The sequence below is a fragment of the Dermacentor albipictus genome, chromosome 3 (genome assembly GCF_038994185.2).
Source record: "Dermacentor albipictus isolate Rhodes 1998 colony chromosome 3, USDA_Dalb.pri_finalv2, whole genome shotgun sequence".
Lineage (NCBI taxonomy): Eukaryota > Metazoa > Arthropoda > Arachnida > Ixodida > Ixodidae > Dermacentor > Dermacentor albipictus.
Genome location: NC_091823.1, coordinates 40,339,188 through 40,352,937, shown reverse-complemented (window position 1 = coordinate 40,352,937; position 13,750 = coordinate 40,339,188). Strand labels below are relative to the sequence as shown.

Sequence of the window (13,750 nt, the reverse complement as noted above, 5' to 3'; positions counted from 1 at the left end):
TCTTATTCTCCGCGAATACTTTCAATCGCGACTCTTGTTGTGGTTCCGTCCCTAATGATAGCTGACGGTGCACCGCACCGCTCGGCCAGGAGTTGATAATGAGAACCAGATCTTCGGATTCTATCGCTAGTGGTTCGTGGTCTTTTAGAATGTTTCTTCGAATTATCGATGTTCTTGCAGTGGTAATGGCGTTTGCACCGCAAGAGCGGGCCTTCTAATTAAGGAGCCATCGTAATGAACCGTTTCATTAGCTCAAGACTCTGGCAGGAGTCCCGAATTCGGGAGCGCAGCTCCGCATGGCGCTTATCTGCGCCTTTAGGTCGCGCACGCGTGGTCGCGGGCATCGTCGGTGTTCTGCCGTCGTCTTTCTGCGCGTACTTTGAAGGAGACATTGGGCCGCCATTCATTATCCTTCCCCACTTCGCGTCGCAATGTGCAAATGGCTTGCGTGCTACGCACTGACTGCTGTTTATAGTGGGCGCCATATATCGGTGCTATTTTCGTTTTACCGGCCACTATCTTGCATTTGAATTCGATTCGGTTTTATAGTTAAACGCTGCTCACTTTAACAGGCAAGGGAGCGGTAAATATTTGTCTAGAGACTCACTCTGAAGTGCCCAATCGACTATTCTGGAACTTCATGCGTCTAGAAGGATGTGACCTCTGTTACAGAAAGGAAATAAACGCCAAGATGAGAAAACATTTGAGAAGAAAGGTAAGGATTGAGCATAACAAGTGTTAGAGTTATAGAAAGCGCTCTAATGTACTTCATGCAACATCACAATTTGTGTCCAACGTAAGAAGAGAGAGAGAGAGAGAGAGAGAGAGATGAGGAGGAAAGGCCGGGAGGTTAACCAGATTTTAGTCTCCGGTTTGTTACCCTTCACTGTGGTTGGGAGATAGGGGTTAGAAAGAGAACGGAGAGGAAAGGGTCAAAACAAAGGATAAAAAAAAACGTATGAAAATGAACCATACGCCTTAAAGCTACATGCAGGATGCATGCAGGCCGGATGCAGAGAAAAGAGAGAGAGAAAGCAAGGGGAGGGAAGGCAGGGAGGTCAACCAGAACATGATGCAGAACCGGATGCAGAGAACAGAACATAAGGCCGGTATGCTTGTTTTAATTTATTTTATTCATTTATTTATCATAACCTCAGGGCCAGAGGCAGTATAGAGGGGAGTGGTACAAAAGAAAATGTGGTACATAGGAAGTAAACGAAACGCAGCGATTAATATGAACAAAACACAATACAAGAGGTTTCTTTCAATACTACGTTAGCTGCTGTGTCACACACACACACAAAAGAAATTCCTGGTTTCAAGAAAGTTTCAAGAAAAAGGTCGTTATCAGTAGTATCTACGATATAAGCGGGGAGGTGGTTCAAATCTATATATGTGCGAGGAAAAAGTGAGTGGGAAAAATGCTTTGTGTGGCATAGATGGGTCTTAACTTTATGACAGTGATCAACACGCTGTGATACATAATAGGGTCTTGTAAAGAATTGCATGTGCAATGTAGGATGATGACCAATCCTACAGCGGGCGATAATTCTCTACCTGATGTGAAATTGCATTGTTGTTGGCCATGTGCATGACCAAAATGAGTTCGAGTTCACTTTTACCTAAAAGAGCGAACGAAATTCAGATTAAAGCGATCCGTGGATATATCATTCTCAGGACTAACGGCGAGGACAGGCTAAACTAACAGTGTGAATAGTTTCATCGCACGCCTAAAAGCTTCAAACGTTCGGCAAACGTCACTGATAGCATGGCCCTCATTTTCTTTAAAAAAATATGAAAGTGATGCTATCTTTGGCCCACCCAAGTAGGCGGGCAAACTGTAAGAATTCTAAATACTTCCTTTAAGGAGGCAGAAAACGAAAGTTTAGCCATTTTCATTTAGTCTCTAATTAACCCACCCACTCGAAAGTTTGCCGATGCATCAGTCCTAAGATCTGGCACAATTTTCTTTATATATAAATATCGTGAGTGACCTTCGCTTTTTTTTAAACCATGACGACAGGTGTTAACGTTTTCGAGCGCTTCTAGTCGCACCAACAACTTTGCTGTAAAAGAGAAACGCCTGTGGCTTTGAAGTAACCTTGCGGCAGAGGCTAGACTTGGAAAGAAAAGTAGTCTTGCCTTCAAGGACATACCTGTAAGGCAAGAATGCAAGCTTAGTGTGGGGTAGCAATGATATTTTCGCCGTTCAACATGAATTCCTGATTTAGCTTGACCGAATGCTCACTGCTATTATTGCTACTTATCGCTGGGCTATTTGGTTCATACTTCTTTTGGTGTGCGAAAAAATGCGCCGAACTGCATAAATGAAACACGACAAGACAGACAGGGGCGCCATTGCTCTTCGTTGCATGGGGCCCTTTGGGTGCATGACGAGGGGAACTAAAAAAATAAAAAATAAACGACATTGTCACGCCATGCACTCGTACGTATTCTGAAGCTGTTAGTGAGGAATCAGGCCGCTAAAGTGCGCACACGCTTCTTGTGACTTGTTTTTCTAATTTAATTACTTCACTGCTATGTCCCTTTCTGTATACCTTTCTTAGCGCACAAAAGTAGCAATTTCAAAACAGGCCCTGACACTAAGTGACGTTGAAGCAAAGGCAAACGTAAACGCAACGTATTGAGAAACTTCGGCTCCAGGAAAAAAAAAACAAGAAAACAGCAAGAAAAAAACAAGAACAATTGAAAGCTGAAAACAAACCGAACACTTCTTTCTAGTCAGGCGCTGATTTGCCATGTGTCTGGAGTGGCGGATCGTAATTACATGTCCTAGTTTAGACGGGTCACAAGAGAGGCGCTGGGGAAAAAGTGAAGCGCGATCGATCGTATACTTGCTTGCTTTTCAAGCTTGGACTGACAGCGTCCATTTGACTCGATGATACACGAGGAGTGCAAGCTCATCGCAACCTTGTTACCCGAGTTCTAGTTCTAGTAATTTACTTTTGTTACTATCTTTTGCTTGATTACCACCGACAAGTAAGGCATCATTAATGGGCAAGGGTCCTTTCGAATGCACGGGAAGAGGCTCTCGAGACATTTTCACTCGGCTGTATTTTGGCGCGGACCCAAAAAGAAACCGGATGATTGTTTTTGCTTGTATTTTTTCCCTTAACCTTAAATTGTTTCTCGCAAATTGCAATCTTTCAACGGAATGGAGATGCCCTCAGATGTTGCTCATTATTCATGAGTTTACGAATGCTGAAAGGCAACAATTATTAAAAGTATTTTTTTTTTCAATTGAAGCAGGAGCACCATTGTGTTTCTAGGAGGTGATTCTTTTTAAATTGCGTTTATATGTGCCGTGAATTTTAATTGGAGAGCGCAGCAAGGCTGCTTTTATATCGGTGCATAGAGAGAGAGAGAGAGAGAGAGAGAGAGAGAGAGAGAGAGGAAAGGGGAAAGGCAGGGAGGTTAACCAGAGAAAAAAAATCCGGTTGGCTACCCTAGGCTGGGGAGAGAGGGGAGGGGGAGGTAAAGTGGAAACAAAGTAGAGATAAGGAAAGGAAGGAACATAGACACACAATCACAATCGGTCACTGTCACCGAACACTGTCATCGCACAGCACACTGACACTTGTAGCACTATCAACATCTGTTCAGGCTACAGTCGCCTGTCCAGTTCTGTCGCCCTTAAGAACCGCAACAGTGCCCTCGTCGCCCTCTGCTGCGATGGCTTATGATGGCGGTATCTGAAAATGAGTTCCTCTGTGAGAGGTCTTTGGTCAAAGCGCGCTATCGCGGTTGCAAGTGATTGTCTCTGTAAAGTATATCGAGGACAGTCACAAAGAAGGTGTTGAAAAGTCTCCTCGGTACCACAGTCCTCACACGAGGCGTCGTCGGCCATAGATATTGGAGAAGAATGCGTGTGAGCCTCTTGAGATATGCAATAGAAACTCACCTACCCTCGAGGCTTGAAAAGCATTTAGCTGCAAACCTGTACTTGTCTGCAGAGCTCGACTCGCTAACACCATTTTTCTTCCGCTGCGATGAGCGCCTTTAGTTGTCAGTTTTTTGTTGTTTATTTATGATTTTGTATTATGTGTGTTTTGGTTCAGCTTCACACGCTAGCCTATATGGTTCTCTGTTATCTCCAAATCAAGTTCCGTTTTCTTTACTTGACCCAGTTTGAGTCGCAGCATATGGAAATTTTATGGTGATAAATTACGACAGGTCGTTCTATCATTCGCGCGCTCACTTAGAAATAAATAATTCGCGATTTTTACGCTGCGCTAACGACAGTAGAAATTGCAGCCCTTTTAATAGTGTTCCTTGCTAAACGACTGAATCCGGCGATCTCGTTCGCAGGTATGGGAAAAAATATCACAAGTGATGCTTTGGGCTGACGCTTGTGACGCTTGGAAGACCATTTTTTTTTTCACTTCTTTCGTCGCTTGGGTTGTGAAAATGTGTCCCTTTCTTATCCTCTTTTTCCTCCCTGGATATCTTTCCTCGCAAGAATGGTGCAGTGGACTCTGCCCTCTAAACCAATAACTCACAGCCTTGCGAGGACCGTGATTGGTATACTTGGTGCGTTTTGGCAAGGTATTGGAACCACCCCCAGGGCTTGAAGGAGTTCATGTCAGAAGCAGCGAGACCAGGTTGTGGCGAGAAATGTTTGTAAATCAGTAACTCACTACTGTTAAAATAATTCCCCCAGGTTACTTTACATGCCAATAAACAAAATCTAGTGCATCTTTACGAACGTTCGGCGCGCTCGCATCATCGTTCAGGCGGATCAAGGAGCGGTCACCCTGCGTTGGACCAGTACGAAAACGACGAAGTCGCCAAACTTTCTTCAGCCGCAAACGGGAGCTGCATTAAGGCTCTTGTAAACTTTCGGCTTGTGCATTTTCACTATTGCCTCTTGCGAACACGCTGATGTATAGAACGGGTGTTCTCGAAAGCCCGAACGAAGTGGTCGATAGAGCAGCGAGCAATATGTACTGGAGGCCGAAGAAAGTGGAGCATTTTTTTTTCCGAGAATGCGGGGAAGTACTTCAAAAGAGGAAAAGAGAGAACGTAAAAAAGGGGCACGGAGAAAGAAAGAAGCAAGGAAAAAGAAAGTTTAGTGACGAAGTCTCATATCTTCGAGCTCACTCCTGGCAGATATCGCGTAAAAATTTTTCTCAATGCCTTTTATTTTATTTTTATCTTTCTGTGCTTGATTTATGCCGCACACCAGATCGGCCGAAAGTTTAATGTGCGGTTGCAACGCATGCAAGACAGCTGATTGGTAGGCGACAACAGCGAAACGCTCTGTGGCCTTGAAGGCAAGCAGCGTTTGGCTCGCAGCCTAATCTGTAGTCAGTAAATCAGCCCGGTTGTCACGCGTTCCAAAGTGGCCATCGATTCTCCACCGCCATTGCAAAACACTGTTGTCAAATTATTAACGCTAGGCTGAATTTCGCTTCAAAAATGATATATTGCGCATGCAATAGAAGCGCATGTGAAGCCAGAGAATGAAGCCGAGAAAAGCATGTTACGTGTTTCAGATAAATATAGAATTATTTAAACTTGCAAGTTGAATACGCAATAAGCTTTGTATTTTTAATAAAGAAGAAGGGAAATATGTCAGTTGAATGAAATACAGTTTGCTTCCAGTAGTAGGAACTTGTGGGATTGAGGTACGATGGCGGTGGTTCCCCCATTCGCAATGTTGGGTATTTGTGTATATGTTTCAAACCTAGCGCTGGGAATGTTGGCTAGCAACGCAAAATCACCTGCATAACAACCGCACGGTTAGGTTTTGTACAAGACCCAATTTAATAAAGATTGATACGAATTTTTGTTTAAGAAATGTAATCTTCAAGGCATATGGCAGAATTAACACGCGAAAAGGAGGCAACATTCGAAATATCGATATGGAGGATGCAGGTAATGATACTACTGGCCGCCAGAAGTTCAAGCTTTTCTTTCCTTCTTTCTTTCTTTCTTTCTTTCTTTCTTTCTTTCTTTCTTTCTTTCTTTCTTTCTTTCTTTCTTTCTTTCTTTCTTTCTTTCTTTCTTTCTTTCTTTCTTTCTTTCTGTCTAGAGTTGTCGTACAGCAAGACATTTTTCCAAGCAGAGCAGCCAGCCTGCCGCTAATTAGCATAGAGAACGAGAACCACTTCAAGCGTATATCCTGGTAGCCAAGCGCCTCCGAATTTTACTTCCTTTTTCTATATTCTTCCCAGGTCATGATGTTTCTAGCGGGAAGTTTGGTGGGGAGAAAGAAATGCAAATGGATGTGATAAATGATGCGATAGTATTCTCGATACATCATTGCCACCGTAGGCACAGCAGTAAGTCGTAAAATATAGTTTTTTCGAGTGAATACAACGTTACCATGCCGTTTAAAAAGTGCTCGCTCAGAAGTTTTGGCGTACTCTCGAAATGGCGTTGCGGAACGTGATCCGCATGGCGGAGTGCTGGCACGTGTTATTTAGTTTATCTCATCTATTCCGTCTGCGAGCAATAGCCCGTCTATAGTCGCTCCCAACAAGGCAAAAAATGGATGCACGTCCACGACTTCACATGAGCACGACTCGTCGCTTGCAACACAGGCATTTGTATAGAACTTCAATTTGCATCTAAATGCGTAGCCGTAACTGCAACGGTAAATGGAAAGCACCTGCCTCGGCGGCTAAATGTGACGTTCTGATGCTCAGCGTGAAGACCAGGAGCTAATTTCCTTTCCCTTTGTCCTCTGGTAGCTTCAACGCTAGTCAAGGAGGGAAGGTGTTGAAGGTCCGAAGTCGGCGCCCCTCGATGATTCGAGTGCACGGTGGCAGCGCGAAGGAAGAGCCGTTGTCCGACGAAGTGACGTTTTATTCAAACGCCGAGGCGTCTGTCCGAGTCCAAGCCCGAAGCTCCGCTCTTCCCTTCACACAACCAAACATGACTTTTTAAGCCCTCAGTTGTACAAAGGATTCGCAAACCAGCCAATCACACATGCGAGTTCACATCATTGTAACCAATAGCACAACCACCTTCGTGCCGCACACGGCATTGGTGGAAACAGTGGCACTCTTTAGAACACGCCAGGGGATAGGATTTCTCAAAGACACGTGCCGCCTCCCTCTCCCCTACGTTGGGCTGCGAGTATCGGCCCCTGATGTCTCCCCTCTTTTCACCTGCAAACGGCCGCCATGCAAGCTGCCGAGAATGTTTCCGTGAAATCACGGATTATTGACTGCACATCCACCGGACAGCGGGCTACCCTGCCAGTACTGAGAAATCTGTCTCCCGTGCAGCTGTGTGCCGGTTCGCTTGAAATCCAAACACCATAATTGGGACCCGATGGCAATCGCACACAAAAGCATCCATCGGCCCTAGCCGGCTAAGTGGCCATCTTCAGGGGCATTCTTAGAAGGCACACGCGGATGCCAAACATCGAACCGGCTGGGTAGCGTCGCATCGTCCAATTTCCGAGACCGAGAAGGTCGACGGGAAATTTGGGAAGTGCATGGGCATTAGCGGTGGCGGTGACCTCAAGCACCCCGCCAACTTTCATCTTCACGCTTGAGTGTTGCCCGCGTCCCCTCTTCGCGGAACCCACATGGGTGCCTCATTTCCGGTTATTGGCCGATACAGCAGGTGCGAGCTCGTCCTGCGCTTTGCTGTAATCGCCTAAACTGGGCCACAAAATAACAGCAAGGTCAAGTCCCTAATCTCAAACTGACTCCAGGACTGATTCGATCCCAAACATCGAAGATGCATTTCAATGTGCTTAGAATGCAAAATCGGTCGCCGTATTATATTGTAATAAGCCCTGCGTAGTTAAAATAACTCCGGAGCGTCATTCTGGAGCTCTACCGCGTACCCTCATCAGCCGTCAGTGCAACTTCGAGACGTAATATACAATAACTTTAATTGCGTATGTGTTTAATTCCTTCACTTTTGGCGAGACAATAACGCTGCGAATTACTTGAGGCTGATGCAATAGGAGGATGGACATACATATCAGCAACAATCCTTTTTTTCGAGCAGAAGCGGATAGACAGCATCGCTGCATGCTCGTATACATATCTGCGCCCAACGCAAGTACCAGCAAATGGGCTTAACTAGCTGCGCTGACGGCCTATATAGTGAGCGCCAAAACAATGGCAGTAGGCACGCCTCGGTTCTGCGTTATAAAAATAAATAATTTCTACATAAGACCTGAACAAATAATGCTAACTCCTAGATATCGCTAAAGCACTCCGATTTCTTAATGGAATTACACATTAAACAGGGTTTATCAGCTAACTTTAGCCAGGGTTTAGAAATATGCCGATGCACTATAAGATGACGCTGCCAAATGCATGTTGCTCACTTTTGTATGAAGTGTTTCACGATATTCCTTGTATTTTGCTTAATTAGATAATTAGTCAATATTAATTAACCAACTTCTGACGCAACGAGGTTAGGCAAAAAATTCAAACTAGAAAGTTGTAGAGCGCTTTGCAAAACGTCCGATTAGACAGTTTCTGTCTTCCTAGCTATTAAGTATTAATGTTTTTGAGCTTACTGTGGACGCCCGTGAAATAATAAAACACACACACATACCACGTGACATAACCCCTTGCGCATTGTGGCTGCACTGTTCCTAAGTGTTCAGCGCACAAACGAACATAGCATTTAGCCGGGTTTGCTGCCGCTGCGTCTACTTATCGCTATCATGAACCGCCGCGAGGGAAGCACATCGCTGGCTTAAGGAAGCACATTGCTGGAAGCACATCGCACGGCCAACGCCTTCTTCACTGCCCTGTCCCCTATTAAGCGGCAGCATGCCCTGCTAGATGCCATGTTCGTTTGTACGCGGACAGTTAGGGAGCGGGTATGTCACGTAGTATTTTTCTTTTGTATTTCGCGAACATTCGCAGGAAGCTGAAAAACAATAATACTTAATAGATAGAAAGTTAGAAACAGTCTAATCGCACGTTTTGCAAAGCGCTCTACAACTTTTTAATAAGAATTTATTGCTTAACTTCGTTGCTTCTGAAGTTGGTTAATTATTATTACCTAGTTATCTAATTAAGCAAAATACAAAAAGTAGCGTGACACAGTACATAAAAAAGTGAGCAACATGCAATTGGTCGCGGCGTCTTGGAGTACATCGGCATGTTTTTAAACACTGGCTAAAATTAGCTGAAACATCCTGTATATATGACGAATTCTTCAGTATACTTTAAGCTTCTTTTTTTAGCTATTGGGCATGTACCAGTACCACGGGGTGTGTGTCCACTCCTGGAAAATACACCGTGATGCGTATGTGCCACTGTTACGCAAGAGGCACAGAATCCCTAAATGCTGTTACAAATGTGTAGTGCTTCTCTGTGCGCAAACTTTTCATCGCCATTCTTTAATCTACGATTGTTGTGCATTGTCTTCGTCGTTGTCACACCGCTGCCTAGACTTTCGACAATGTCCATCCACCTGACTTTATGTTTGAATTTTGGCATATCCTGTGAATGGCGTAGTGCACAAACATGAAAAGTGCATGACGTTAAAGTTGTGACCTTTCGGGGTAAATAAACAAACGTTCCATGACGTTGGAGGTCCCATAGGATTCAAGGAAGCACAAGTGGGGCTGGCGTAACTGCTCACTCAGAGGGCCAGTCAGTCACCAATTTCCGTCGCATTCTGAGTATACGCAAGCGGAACCAATGGCCTGTATATTTGTTTTTCGTTCACACGATTCAGTTAGCAAGCAACCTCTTATAGACAAATTACTTCTTAATCACATAGAGGTCTGTAAGAGCTTACTGGCGACATTCCTACATTTCTCGCTCGCATCACACACAATGTTAAGGAACGTAATGTTCTTGGTACCCAGCGGCGTTCCAGCGTGCCATCTTGCCTGCTGCCAATCGCGACCAGCTTTTAGGATTGATACTCTTTTGTCCCCTCCCAACAAAACATGGGTGACCGATCTAGCGCTCACTTAGCGCTGTCAGTGACCTTTCAGATGACAAAGTGTTCAGCCTCGACCTGCTCCGAGCCACCATCTGTCCGATAAGGACAATCGACTCTTTAATAGCAGCAAGACCCTTCTTCTTTCGGATGGAGGAGCCTAATTGCTTCATAGATGGCATCGGATCGCTCGACCTCACTCTATTATTGACATCCAGGTCTCCTCCTGAGAAAAAGAAAAAAAAAAGATGTGGTGGTGCCAAAAGGAAAATGTCAAATTGAAGAGCGTGAATTTTACACTTCTTTTTGTTTTTCTTTCATGCTGTTCAAACGTGCTGTGTCGATAGTTTTTTTGTTCCTTCGGAGAAGCGTCGATTTCTCTCTTAACTTCAGAAAGGTCTCTCCTGTGTGATCGTCAAAGAGCTAGATTCAATAGCGATTAAGCGACAGCTTGAACGTTTTCCGCCGCCCCTTATTCTGTGCGTTGTCATTTGTGATTCTAATTTTTTTAAGGTTTAACTTTGAGCCTACAAAGAGAAGAAAAAATGCTTTATTGTAGTTTCATCGCCACCTTAACGATGGTAATACTGGCCTCAGTTGTGACCTACCGTAATTATCATAGCTAAGCGAAAACGCTGATTGCAGTTACTTTATAAACTATATGTAACTAAGCTTATGAATGCGATTAGGTTATCACTGCAACTTGGCGCAGTCGCAGAAAGCTGTTCCTGAAGTCCAGCTCGTGTGTGTTTGTTAGCGCGTGCCTGCGCAGGTGTGCACACCTTCAAGTCATTCAGCGTCAAAATAAGTGATGTCGGTGTGATCTGCAGGTCACTATCAGTGTTCGTTGTTTACAGCAGGTTTAATATTTAGCTAGATAACATTCTTACTCTAGAAAGCTGAAAACCTTGTCAAGATGGGCGAACGGTTTCTTATTAAGTGATAGAGTTGGATGCAGAGGTATTACATGTAGATAATTATCTTTTAAGTGCCCTTGTCTTTTGGTTTCCCTGTGCTAACATGAAACTAGAACGGTTAGAACGGGGAGAGGACAAGAGCGATATATGCACTGAGGTTGATATTCATTTTGCACAAGATAAAAGATAATGCCGAGTTCCCAATTCTTAGCCGGAACGACGCTACTTCTTCAAAGTGACCCTGGTGAAGAAAGCCGTTCCTGACACATAGTATATACGTAGGTTTTACGAGGCACCACTTATTATTATTATTCGCGGCCATATACCACTTCGCTCGCAATTTCGGGGTAATGCACGGGAGGGTATAGGGGTTAAAGTCAGCAAGCAGGTGTGTCCTGATTCGGAAGCTTTGCTTGGACAAAATAAAAACTGCGTGTCAACATATATGGCCTTTTATTTGCTTTCTATATCTAATTGATTCGACACCCAGCAGAAGCTATTGCTATCCGTGAACTGTTCTTTTTTTATGTAAAAGTTTGCCACTTTAATGACCAACAAAGTTTTTTTTTCTTCTACATATTATGACATTTAGTGTCCCAAGAACTTTATTAAAATGGCTTCCCTTTTCCGACGTATCTGCGACTATTTCTTGTACCACGGAAATGACAGCCTCTATTTAGCAGTAAATAGGTTGTTGCACGAACTGAATTGAATTCGGGGGTTTTACATGGCAAAACCACGATTTCATTATGATGCGCGCCATACTGAGGGACTCTGGATTAATGTTGACCACCAGGGGATCTTTAACGTGCCTCCGATGCACGAGACCACATTCGTTTTTACAAATATTCTTCTTGGAGATCGGCGACAATATGAAGGTAAAGTATCTGGGATTGCCAGTCAAAGAGAGACAGAGAGAAAGAGGCATTATCAATCAATCAATCAATCAATCAATCAATCAATCAATCAATCAATCAATCAATCAATCAATCAATCAATCAATCAATCAATCAATCAATCAATCAATCAATCAATCAATCAATCAATTTTCACGGAAGCAAGAGAAACATTGAGACATCTGTTATACAGTTCAACCCCAGAACTCCTTCAAGAGTTATGACAACTGCTCATGTGTATCTAAACGCCCTGTTCCTTTGAATTTTCTTGTTTTTGGCTTTGGGGAGACGTAATTCCTACAGGCGTCCGAATACATTATGTAGGGGCTCTTACCACTCACGAAATAGATTAATTGCTTTTGACAATTAATGCATCTGCAGTGCATGCAGGTCGCCTAATCAAAAGTTATTCTCTCTTTACATTTGTTTTAACTCTTCCTTTCTTGTCCTTATATATATATATATATATATATATATATATTTATATATATATATATATATATATATATATATATATATATATATATATATATATATATATATATATATATATATTGCTGTCGCGCCTCATTTAGGAAAGTACGGCACGCACTTGGAATCAAATGGCAACATATAGCTCGGCTACTCAGTCTCGACGCAGGTATACTGTTCCGCTTTAAAACTACCATCTCTGCAGGAAGCCAGCACTGTCACTTGTAGACACGTGATGCGAAGGATAATAACCTATCTTAGTCCTGCAAGGCACCGCAGCAGACGATGGCGCATACGCTCCTAATCTATTTCGGCCTACGTTCCACCTAGTGCGATGAGCATATGTGCAAAGAAAAAGAAAATATTTCACCTATGTAGCGGCACTCGTGTGGTACGAGATTACTAGCGTAGTAGCTGTATTTCAGTAGATAACGGCGCTGCAGAAACACGGAGGCCGGCGAGCAGTGACTAAGGAAATTAAAATAGGCTTGCTTGGGGAAAAAGTAAAGAGCTACTAAACTTGCTCAGAAAGAAAGGCGGCCTTGAGGACGAACGTGATGGAAGACACGAGTTTCGCGAGGCAATTTTCGGGTAGACGTTGGATCGATACTAACCTAATTAGCAACATCCGGCTGCTTAATTATATTCTCCGGTGCAGGCTGCACTTCCTCGAGCCTTTGATTTCCCGTATAGCCATGGTCTGTTGGGAACGACATTAAACCTACTGGCTTCGTTGCGCTCCTTTGCGCTACAGCGCTGTTGTTTACGGATAATTTGTCCAAGGAACCAAACCTGGGTCACGTTTTTATCTTAACGCACTCTTTTTATTAATTATTTCGTCCTTGATTGCACTTAGAGCTTGAGAACGGCGTGGTTTGGCGGCAACTGTGCACACGAATGAGGATTACTGCTTTTCTTCAATAGCGCGCAAGAGGGGGAAGCTGAAAGCCATGTAGCGTTGGGATTTCGTCGAATATTTTCTTGATCTTATTGTAGCCGCAAAATAACCCCATACTAAATGCTGAGGTAAACACAATATTTGTAGCTTTTGCTTGCTCAGACGCGACTACCTTAAAAAGTGACATTTTTTTTTTGTTTAGCTGCACCAAGATTATAAATATTGTTCATGGCAGATACCACAATCCTAAACCTCGAAATAAATTACTCGATGAGGTCATTACTTCTACAAGAAATCAAAATACTTAATTGAATAAAACGTCAACACGGTGAATGCAGGAGCCATCGTTTCGACAAGTGGACTTGTCTTCTTCAAGGCGACGTACGCTTTCCTCGCCACAGTACATATAGGTTTTGCTCATCGTCTTGAATTTCCATCTCCCTCATTCCCCGTCTTTTCCCTTAATTGAATAAGTAACATAACTACAGTGATTAACCTTCTAGTTAATTATTTTACGGTGCATATTTCAATCTAAGAATTGCAGCTAGTGAGTATGCAAGGCACACTGACTTGGAACGAATTCTCAGGATTACACCAGTTTCGAGATAATAATTTTCAGTGTCCGACGAAATGCACTGACGTTCTAGTTACCTTCGTGCTTCAATGCATAA

The 13,750-nt window shown here is 43.5% G+C and overlaps 1 protein-coding gene across 3 annotated transcripts in view; it reads left to right on the top strand.

Moving 5' to 3' along the window:
- The window catches only part of CngA (Cyclic nucleotide-gated ion channel subunit A), a 371,493-nt gene that overhangs the window by 282,881 nt on the left and 74,862 nt on the right, over positions 1-13,750 (top strand). The window contains exon 1 of one of the 3 annotated variants that reach the window (XM_070535385.1): positions 3,981-4,026. The exons of the other annotated variants lie outside the window; for them this stretch is intronic. The gene's annotated coding sequence lies outside the window, so the exon portion shown is untranslated. Of the gene's footprint in view, positions 1-3,980; positions 4,027-13,750 lie in introns of those variants that run through there. 3 annotated transcript variants of the gene reach the window in all.